Genomic DNA, 11,413 nt, shown 5'->3' with positions numbered 1-11,413 from the left:
TAATACCGAGGAGTCGTGTAGATAAAGCTAGAGCTGCTACTTTGGAAGTAGCAGAAAAAGAAGCAACGACTGGTGTAGGAGAGTTAGAGTCGGAGAGGAGATCCTCGATCTTCCCGCTCATTCAGAACCGTGCATGAAATTCTCACTTCACACGGCTCCTAGTTCGTAAGAGATTTCTAAGCTCCCAGAACCTTCCCCGTGTGTGTATCAAATCCACTTCTTCCTCGGTAATTCAATATGAGTAATAATTGGTAGCTTCTCGGGAAATCCCCTATCAGTGATTCCTTTTTAAAAGAGTCTCCATCTTACAATCGTTTCGCCCCCACATCTGGAGTGAGGAAAGGTATTGGGGAGGAATGTGATTTTCTTCGTCCCTAGCAGGCATGGCGGCACCGTCTTGGGGCGAATTTCTCTGTTGACGGATGCCTCCACTGTATCCGTGGTTTCTGAAGGATCAAAACCAATCAAATTTGTGTTCCAAGGGGAGGCTATTACACGGGGTAAATATCAATTCCATCACAAAATTCATTTAATTATTCTTTGAGAAACCTACCCATAACGAACCAACTTCGAGAAATACAAATAGGAGATAGGAGGGGGTACCTATTGAATTGCATTTCTCCCCCACTCTGCTTTACCCGCTACACAAAATAAGGGATAATTCTCGTGAGTCCAATACGAGTAACAAATTCGTGGAATTGCGGTAAGAGTTGGTCGTTGATGGGGATAACGAAAAGAAGTTTGTATCTTCTTCACATGCCCGTAGGGTATTACGGAGGAATCAATCAATTTGCATAAGATTATTTGCAACGAATTGATTCCCCTCCGAGCGAATCGCACTCCTTCATATACATCGGGAGTCCATTGGTGAAACGGAACCAACGACAGTTTGAAACCCATTCCCACGATGATAAACGTGATAGAGGTATGGATCGCCGGGGAATCATACATCTGGTTGGATACGAGTCCATTGACTATCTTGTAGAGTTGAGTCTCTCCACCGAATAATCCATATAATAAAGAGAAGCCATGGATTAGGATAGACGAACTTGCCCCACCCATTAGTAGAAACTTCGTAGTCGCTTCGTTGGATCTTATATCCCTCTTCATGTATCCGGATGGAAGGTAGGAGGATAGGCCTAGACGTTCCGGAGATACAAAAATAGTTACCGAATCATTCGCGCGGCATGAAGACATTCCCCCCGGACCCGCAGTTGATGTGAATAGTGAAAATTCCGTCAAAGCTGTTTTTGTGCATCGGATGTAACCAACCGATAGTGAGACAGATAGTAATGAGCAGATCAGGAGAAGTAATCTGAAGATATTGCTGAAAGTGTCGATTCGAAGAGTTCCGTAGGCAATCGAGAGAGATTCTGTTTCCCACTGACGCGACAGGAATACCATGCTAGTCACCAAGGAAGTTAACGCGATTCCGTGAAGCAGGAGTGTGTCTTTCCCTTCGGATACCAAGTCGACAATGACGATTACGACTAAGCCAGTGATTAAACTATATTCCGGAAGAAGTAGTGAATTACCATAGAAAGGGAAAGGATCGATAATTTTCGTAGTACGAATCGGGGTAATATTCAGAAATGGAGTGACTCCAGTCCCGTATTTTATTTTTATATCTAACACTTCGTTAAGAAACCAACAAATTATTTATATTCTTATGTATTTTTGGAAGCTGTGACAGCCTGGTATTTCTGCCTAACAGATAGCTAATGGCTGTATAAAATGGATGGAAGGTAGAGGGGGGGGGGGCTAAAAATAACCCCCCTCCCCCCCCCCACTCATATTTATTATACACCATGTGGTACCGAAACGGGCTGGGTTATCTCCAGATGCCAAAACCTCCGACTATTTGAGATGCTCCTAGACTGAAAATGAGGAGTCATTTTGCAGTTCCCCCGAGGAGTCCCTAAGAATATTCTTGAATCAGACTTACGTCGGATCAGACGCATTGTACTCTTGTGCTTACATGCCGAAGTTTTGTCGCATGGGAGTCGTAATATGTGTCTCAATCTATTTAACCCACCTCTATTCTTCGACCCGCCGTAGTAGAGAGAAATGATTTTCCACAACCGGAGGAATCTCTCTGAGATCTCATCATCTGTCCAAGTAGTCCGAGCCAATTTACTAACTAGACGTCCGGAGCCATCGCAGAAATTACCTCTTGCCATCGATTCAATTAGGAGCATGGTTGGGGTTCCAAAAAGGGATTCCCTAATGGTAGACGTGGTGATATACGATTCATCTACGCCTACGACTCGAATTTCTTCAATTTTTAATTGGATACCCAAGATATAGCCCGGGAATGGGACGCGACTCCTGGATAATCTTCCGGTACGCATTCGGTGAGGGTGAAGCCAACAACGGAAATAAAATTAGCTGGGTGTCAAAATGTAATAGATCCATCTTTTAGCTGGATATTGGGTTCCCCCGAAAGCTAAGATAGAATAATTTTCATATCTTCCGTAATGGATACATGAACTCTTGGTGGGATAAGAATCCTCTTTCAATGCTTCTGAGTTGAATCCAGCGGCACCAATTTGCTTCCAAATAATATTTCTCCGATCGGATGTAGATGTAGAAGACTCTGATTGTAATCCGGAAAAATGTTTCCGCGAAGGCATTAATAACGATTCGATCTCGTAAGTGTAGGGATTCCATAGTAAGGTAGCTAAACCATTTTTCCCCTCCCGGGGAAAATCTGTTGACAACTCTTTACAACCCCGAAGGGTTAGTCTCGGCGGATGTGGAAACGGAGCATCCTCGACTTGTCGACGAAAGATTCGAATTGAAGCCTCTGGATGGAAACTATGGGGTAACTTCATATCCGAAACACAATCGGAATGTGGGAATCTGTCTTCCACGAATGGAGATATCGAATAGACGGATCGGGAATTCTTCCATTCACCAACCCCTTTCATAGATAGGGGTTCCTCCACCTGCGACGAGAAAGCAATTTCCGATACTAGGCATATTCCTTCTGAAAGTGCATCAAAATATGGATCCGTTTCGGAATCACCAAATCAATTTTGATCAAATTTTGAAAGAGGAATCTCCGAAAAATCCTGTTTACGTGTTCCATTGATTAATCGTCTCGCAGATATCATACTATATCCCCTTCTGGAACATCCTACCGAATCAGTAATTGATCCCTTTAAGTAAGGGTTACGGGCCACTGAATGGAGATCGTCTTGGAAGAGGAGGGTGTGTAAGAAGCATTCCCAATTTGAATCCATTCCTTTTCTTTCCCGTAACTCGCCCAATCCGGCCGGGACTTTGCGTGCAGCTCTCATAGAAGTAACCTCCCAGATATCTGGATCTCCCGTGGTGACGCAACCCGTCGGAGAGATTCGTCGTGTCGGTAATTATCCCCATATCCCACGAATCACTCTTTCTGGATGAGATTCACATGCAAGACCCTCAGATTCTTCTCTAAGGGAGAGTGATTTAAAACCATTTTAGGAGTTTATTGTGCTCTTGACTCAGCAGACTCAAATGATTCAGCCGGGGGAAAACACTCCCCAGTTGGGCGATTCCCGCTCATCCCCACACGAATTATTAGAATATTTGTTAGATAGTGACCCCCTTTTTAGACAAACAAGCCCATCTCGAGATTATCTCTTAATTGTCTACTGATTAGCTTTTAAGCACCAATCAGTTGATAAAAGGGAGGGATTGGGTGGGTAAATGGGACTCGGGATATCAATTTTCCGGATAGAAATCTCTATTGACGGTTCCATCTTCTGATTCAGGCTCTTCATGCTTGTCGCTTAACTCGAAGCTCCACCCCATTGTCATCAACTCAGCAGCTCCACCCCATTGTCATCAACTCAGCAGCTCCGCCTTGGCAACTTTGTCGGGTAGTAAACCCCCAGAATGGAGGAAGTGGTATCGATCGACCTTCGGATAATTGTAAGCATAATCGGACTAGGAGGAATGGATGTGGGGAGGAATAAACTAACAGGGGGGATGAGTATGGTATTTTCAATATCGACTAGATTGTTTCGTTGGAATAGATAAATCTCAGGCTGGGATGGGATATTACTTTCTCGACGCTTAAGACTGGGATAAGCAGTGGCTTATTCCCGTGAGTGATCACGAGGAGTTATACGGGATCTACGAATCCAGGATGGAGTCGGGATCCCTATTAATTCCTCGTGAATCATCTTCACCCTTTTCACCACCGACTGGGACTTTTACTTCCTCTTCCTCTTTTTACCTGTCAAGAAGTATCTAACATCACTTCTTTCGAGGAAAGATTTGACAGATAGCCAGTACCTATTCCTCGAAATACTACTTTTCATGGGTATGACAAATACTGCATATATGTAGAATGCGAGGAAGAGGAGGGGATAGTATAGAAACATTTGCAAAAAAATATGGACTGAGCTCGTTGAATTCTCCTAAGAATCAATTTCAACCTGTTTAAAGACCTTTGCTCGCCTCAATATATCACGAACAGTTTCTGTTGTTTGAGCTCCTCTTCCCGGGAAATAAATGATAGCAGAAACATCTAATTGAGTTTGTTCCTTTCGTGGATCATGAAATCCAACTTCCTGAATAGACTTTCCCTCTCGCCGGGATTGGACATCAATTGCAGTTATTCGGTAAGTAGTTTAGTCGGATAGGTACGGAGAAACGAATCCCCTTCCCCCCTATAGAACCGTACGTGAAATTTCAACTTCATACGGCTCAAGCCATGACTCCGAGGGTATGGAGGAACACCAGCTATATACCTCTCCATTCCATTCCTTTCTTTTCAATTATAGAGAAAATACTCCTAACTCACGCAAGTTTTAGGGGAGACAGACACGCATCCCCATCCACTTTTCGAGTTATCTCTTACCGATTATGACTCCGTTCGAGCCCCCACCATGGAAGTATGAGAGGGATCTCTCTACCGAGGGCTTCAACTGTGCGTATTCGATATTCTCCCGTTCGTAGATCAATTCCGAAAATCCGTAGGTTTAAGCCTCACTCCGAGGGTCTTTCGAATCGAGAAGTGGTAGCGACGGAACTCGTTCTGATCGACCCATTGTGAAGAATCACATTCAGCAACTGATTTGTGATTTTGGACGCGTCATGGAAATCCTCACACTCAATCAAAATCAAATAATGGAATATTTGCATCTCAAGGAAATTGACTCCATACGGATGGGATTGAATTATGAATATTCAATGGGAGTATTTATCGACGAAGACAGTTGCTCCTTCTGTAAATGCGGACTGACGGAGCTCGGTAGCTTCATTCCGTGGAGTAACCATAGATATTATCCCCGATCGGATAGACTTGGGGCCAGGAATACGACATAATCATTCAAGTTTCGTTAGATGGCGAATTTCAAGAAACGTTGAAACGGAAACATTTCCCTTGGATCCGGAAATGGCGGCTGCAAAACTCCGCATAAACGATCTCGATTTCGAGCCACACGTCGCTTTCCACCATATCGTTTTAGACGAGGTTTTACCGTAATATCCAGAGTTCAAATGTTATTTTCTTACCGGGAGATTGTTACCACCACAACAATTTCAATAAGATCTACTGATACTACCTGCGGCTGCCCGTCGGGAAGAGCTGTCCCAACAACCCCGAATCAGTAACATTCGGAATTTATTCTATGTTAAGCATTCAGTTTTTCTTTAGCCGCATACGTCACCTCAACCGTAATTTCCGTAATGTTATTTTGTTCCGCGGAAGTTTCCGTATTCTTCTTAGTTTTACCCCTCACGAAACCAGGAATTTTGCTTAACTCCAATTGACTCTCGGGGGTCCAATTCAGAATTCTATCTGTAGATAATGATTTGGTAACCACTTCTTTAGTATCGTGTCCGCCAAAAGCGTCTAGTGGGTGATCTTCCATACCTAGATTGGATGAATTATGGATTGGATCGGCTATCTGATTAGTTCCTTCGTAACCTAGGAAAGGTCGGTATCCTAGCGGAAAATTCTGGATATGGACGGGTGAAGAAATAACCCCGCATGGAATATTGAGACGTTTACCGATATGGCGTTCCATCTGGGTTCCAAAGATCGCAGGAGGTTCAATACAAGCTATCGTATCTCCAACTTTGGTATGATCCTCCATAATTAATATCTCATCACGTAAGCCCTGAACCTGCTCATTAAACCACTTCGCGTCGTGTTTGCAATAAGTACCCGAACAAATAACACGAATTCCCATTTCTCTAGTGAGTATTCTAGTAATCGAAGCTGCGTGGGTGGCATCACCAGATACTACTGCTTTTTTTCCAGTCGGATTCTGACAATCGATGGATCTTGGAAACCAAGCCGCCTGAGAAACAAATTTGGTTTGATTTTCAATATACGACTCATAATTGACTCTCTCTTTCGGCAAGGCGGAAGCCCACGCATTTATATACTTCTCCATCTGTCCAATGAATTCGGCTGTATCTGAGATTCCCATCGGAGTGGTTGATATGTAAGGCATCCCAAATTCCTTCTCCGGAAAGATTGCTGTCATTAGACCCACTTCGCGATGAGGAACTATATTAAACCGAGCTTTTGGTAAATCCTCCAAATCCCTCAAAGATCCTCCTTCTGGAATTATTTGGTTGACTAAGATTCCTAAATCTTGCAGTAGACGTCTCAATTCGCGACAATCATGTTGGTTATGAAAACCCAGAGTGGATATTCCAATAATATTTGCTGAGGGCGCGTCTGTCAGAGACCGATCCAATGTACCCCGTCTACGAGCTTTATCCAAATAATAGCGAATTATTTGCTCTGAAGTCCTATCTGCTGCTTGAAGCTCATTGACTCTATAGTAATTGACATCTGCGGGAATTACATCAGACGTAGAATAGATAGAAGCTCGATCCACGAAATTCTGCGAATCTTCTTGTGAGATACTAGAGGTACATGTAGGCGTCAAGACAATTGGATCGGGACATTATTCCTCATCTTTTCGATTTATATTATTAATAACCCTTTCCTGAGATCCACGTGCTGATACGTGACGGTCCACTATACTAGCAGTTACTGGGGTGAAATCCCTCTCCCTCTCCGACGTAGATCACATTACATTGAAATGGTCATCTCCCAGAGGAGCATGCATTATGGCATGTACATTCTTAAAGGAACTGGCTACTCGTAGAGTACCGATATGAGCGGGTCCGGCATACATCCAATAGGCTAATTTCATGAATTATTCTTAATATTGTTTTTCGCCCCGGGATCTATTGCTATATCCGGCTCACCGTCGTAACATGAACTGGACGATCCATCAATAGGTGGGAGGAGGGACTCGGAGTAGTCCGTCCCAATTTAGAACGTTCCTGACTCTCCCACAAAAGAAGGAAAAAAAAAAGATCACAGAAAAGGAGATGGGGTGTATCTACTTATGCATCAAGATCTGGGACGGAAGGATTCGAACCTCCGAATGACGGGACCAAAACCCGCTGCCTTACCACTTGGCCACGCCCCATACATATTTGATATAATGAATATCCCATACTTCGACTCTCATGTCAACCCCCCTTCCTGAATGGGTTGTGCAGATACGACTCCGGCAGGAATTGAAAGATGGTAACTAGGAATCAAAAGATAATAAATTCCCGTGAAACTTGGTGTGAAGGGATTTGTTTCACCAACCATTCAATCATTGATTCCGTCGAAATGCTGTAGATATTTATGACGCCGCAAATATCTACCCCCCTCTATTCGGATGGAAGTATCCGTAACAGTATGTACTCAATGGGTCGACTGATTGGTAATTGTCCCCGCACCGTACCGGGGTGAAAATTTCCGCCATTGGAGGATGAAAATGATAGTTCCGTTTAACACTGATACGGGGAATCCCTTACACCTGAGTGACGCTTCTCTTGCTAGGTTACCTGAAGCTTATGCTATTTCTGATCCGATTGTGGATGTAATGCCAGTTATACCAGCGTTTTTCCTACTTCTAGCTTTCGTATGGCAGGCTTCGGTGAGTTTCCGGTAGTAAACCACTCGGGATTGGGGATCCGGCCCCCCCCCAGCGGAATGATAAACCCCAAAGTAGGTGGGGGGTTGAAAACTGATATATTATGGGATTCAGATTCGAGATCCATTCCAACCAGATTGCTGCTTCGGAATAGAATCCCCAATTCCTATCGTGAGGCGGGGTCACTCACTCCCTTCCTTCCCCACCTTCACTTTGACTAATGGAATCGAGTCGCCCACCTTCTGTATTATGGTTAGTTTTAACTATTGGTAAGATTGATAATGTTCATAAAACGAAAAAAAATTAGGAAAACGGAGAGAGATTAGTGAGATGTCATTGAAGGAGTGGGATCTCGCTCTTATTCCCCCATACCTTTGCACCCCCGCCACCAGCTGACTCGCCGGGAGGGGAAACTGACCCCTCCCGGCTATACTAATAAATATCGCAGTTGGGATTGGGGGAAGTCCATCCCTCCTTCTTACACTGCGATGAATCCAATTGAGCATTTCGTAGTACCTAATGCGCCAATTTACTTGCAACGACTCGGACTCAAATCGATTCATTCAAAAGAAAAAGGATATCCCGGAGGAGAAGACGTTCGAGTCGGATATATGTTATTCACCTCAGCAGATTCCTGATTCTTCCTATTCCTTCTTTGAATCGAAGAAGAAACGTATGGTATAAATATGAAAAATGTGTTCCGTTCCGTTTCACTTCTAGTTACGATCAGGGGGACTAGGTCATGCTTACTCTTAAGCTATTCGTTTATACAGTAGTTATCTCTTCTGTTTCTCTCTTCGTTTTTGGATTCCCATCAAACGACCCTGGGCGTAACCCCGGGCGCAAAGAATAAATGAAGTCCGATATGCAATTCGTCGGAATTGCCTTGTCCAACGGATCAGTTAATTATTGGGGGAGAGAGAGGGATTCGAACCCTCGGTACAAATGTATTGTACAACGGATTAGCAATCCGACGCTTTAGACCTCTCGGCCATCTCTCCATGCGGTGGAATCCTTTGGACTTTACCACGAGGCTGGGACGGAAGTCCATACTTCAATGGAAGTATAGGAGACGGCGTGTCTGAGAAATCTGTTACAAGGCGAAGTTCAATCCCGAATAGGAAGCATCATTTTCTCCTTCCCCCCCCCCCCCCCCGATTCTCCTCCGAGAATCAGATTCTTGAATGAATCACTTTCATTCAGCCGGGATTGGAATCTCCCAGCCTAGCCGCGATCAGCCAGGCTGCCTATCTATGCGGTGACGAACCAGTTACCGATACAATGCGAGACCCAATCTTACGGCTAAGATACTTGTTAGAGAGGCACTAATAAGGGCCAGAATCATCTGCCCATCCGGGATTGATGTCATTACTTATCTCCCGATTCTTTATACATTTCGAGAAACGAGGAATGAAATGCGAGATTTCCTCGTTTACGTGAATCACCATCTCTCATTTAATTGTACCAATTTCAATTTGTCATGGCCACACAAAAACATCTCCTGTATTTCAGATACACCATTCCGGGAGTGTCTATTGAAGTAGTGGGAGGAGGCGGGGGATAATTGCGAAAGGAAAAGGGGACCGCTTTGATTTAGATATTTCTGAAGATGAGGAGGTAGGTGGTGAATCTAGAACTAATTGCACAACTTGCTGTTCTGGCATTAGTAGTTGCATCAGGACCACTAGTAATTGCTCTATCAGCAGCCCGTAAGGGAAATTTGTAATTCTGTCGTACCATCTCCGGAAGCAAGAAAATTTCTCATTAAACACTGAATTCCGGAGATGGATATTTGAAACGGGGGGGGGGGGGGGAGCTCCTTTTTACTAACACTTTTGGCTACAACCCATCCTTAGACAGGAAAGACTTATATATGATACAATCCAATCGTGGCGGGTATGGTTTAGTGGTAAAAGTGTGATTCGCTTCATTTTCGAACCAGGTAGCTGAGGGATCTTTCAAATTGATTTCTCACTCGATCGAAAAGCTTTATTTCTAAGGGAAGTCCACATACTTTCCTACAATGAGTGTCGGTGTAGAAAGCGTTATTCCTGTCATTCCTATATATTCCTACGTTTGCGAAGTCGAACCAGTTGCATATCGGAATAATGAAGCGGAATTTTTCCAGGATCCAGAGGTCCCGGAACAACTAGTGTAGAATCTATGGATAGCAACCCGAAATATTTGTCTCATCGTCACTGAATCTCTGATCCAGTAATGAATCCGAGCCAAATAGTTATGAAAAGATCGATCCTTATTTACCAGGATTATCAAGCATTTCGTGGACAATTCTATAACTCGGTGAAAGAAAAAATATTCTCCTAAGGATTGTCATCTATAGAAATAAGAAACGAAGTAACCGGAAGAGACATCGGCTGACCTTCGATTCGACAAAGTATTTTCACGAGTCGTGGGAGTAATATGCTTTTCCACAGGGATCATCTAGGAAGTGTGTTCCCGTCTCGTCGGATACGGAAGAAACTGACATAGATGCTATGGATCCTTCTCACCAGCAATGTAACCCTGGTCGAGAAGGAGGAGATATCCGCAATGAGTCTTCGGAATGAGATTCCAATGCTTTCCATTTCTCTGTTTACGCAGCGAAGAGTGAAAAAGAATCTCTCTATGCTTGTATCTGGGGATATTCATCTCCCTCAAGCTCCTCCTTCTACTATCCATTCCATAGAGGAGCCGAATGAAGGGAGACCTTCACGTTCGGTTCTGAATTAGAGATGCCATAATGAACTCATTCAGTAGCATCGACTATAACCCCTAGCCTTCCAAGCTACTGATGCGGGTTCGATTCCCGCTACCCGCTCACCAATTGAACCGGTTTAAGTTACCCTTCTCCATCTCCCGATTCCCGCTAATCTAGGCTTGGGTTCTGGCTCCCGCTACGCAGCCATACCTTGAACAAACCGAAGTTATTGTTTTTGTTTGTCCATAGCATAGTTCCTGCCCCCCCCCTCGGGGGGGGGGGGCGTCCATCGTCTAATGGATAGGACAGAGGTCTTCTAAACCTCCAATATAGGTTCGAATCCTATTGGACGTAATTCCGTGTATACGACTGATGGGTGTTTGCAAATTGCAAATGGCTTCTGATCCTTTTTCTTTCCTCCCACCCCCTACTCAAGACATATTTTGCGTGTTCTGAAAGTTATTTTTTACTTCTCGCGAAGCAAGAAAAGTTCCGTATATTCTTTAATAGCTTCCTTTGAAAGCATCTCTGCTTGTTCCGTAAACATCTTGGTAGAACGAATAATTTCGACGGATCCGGGTTTATTGGTTGTTATATACTCACGTAACTGAACCAGGAATCTCTTCACCTTCTCGACGTCCAATATATCCAAATATCCATTAACTCCGGTATGAATAGTAGCTACTTGTTCTTCTACCGATAGTGGGGATGATTGAGATTGTTTAAGTAACTCACGTAGCCGCTGACCCCTTGCTAGCTGATT

This window comes from Dipteris shenzhenensis, unplaced genomic scaffold (genome assembly GCF_047967505.1).
Source record: "Dipteris shenzhenensis isolate YYH24624 ecotype China unplaced genomic scaffold, Dip_SZ_1.0 scaf0371, whole genome shotgun sequence".
NCBI classification, from domain to species: Eukaryota; Viridiplantae; Streptophyta; class Polypodiopsida; order Gleicheniales; family Dipteridaceae; genus Dipteris; species Dipteris shenzhenensis.
Note: the sequence above shows the minus strand (reverse complement) of the source record.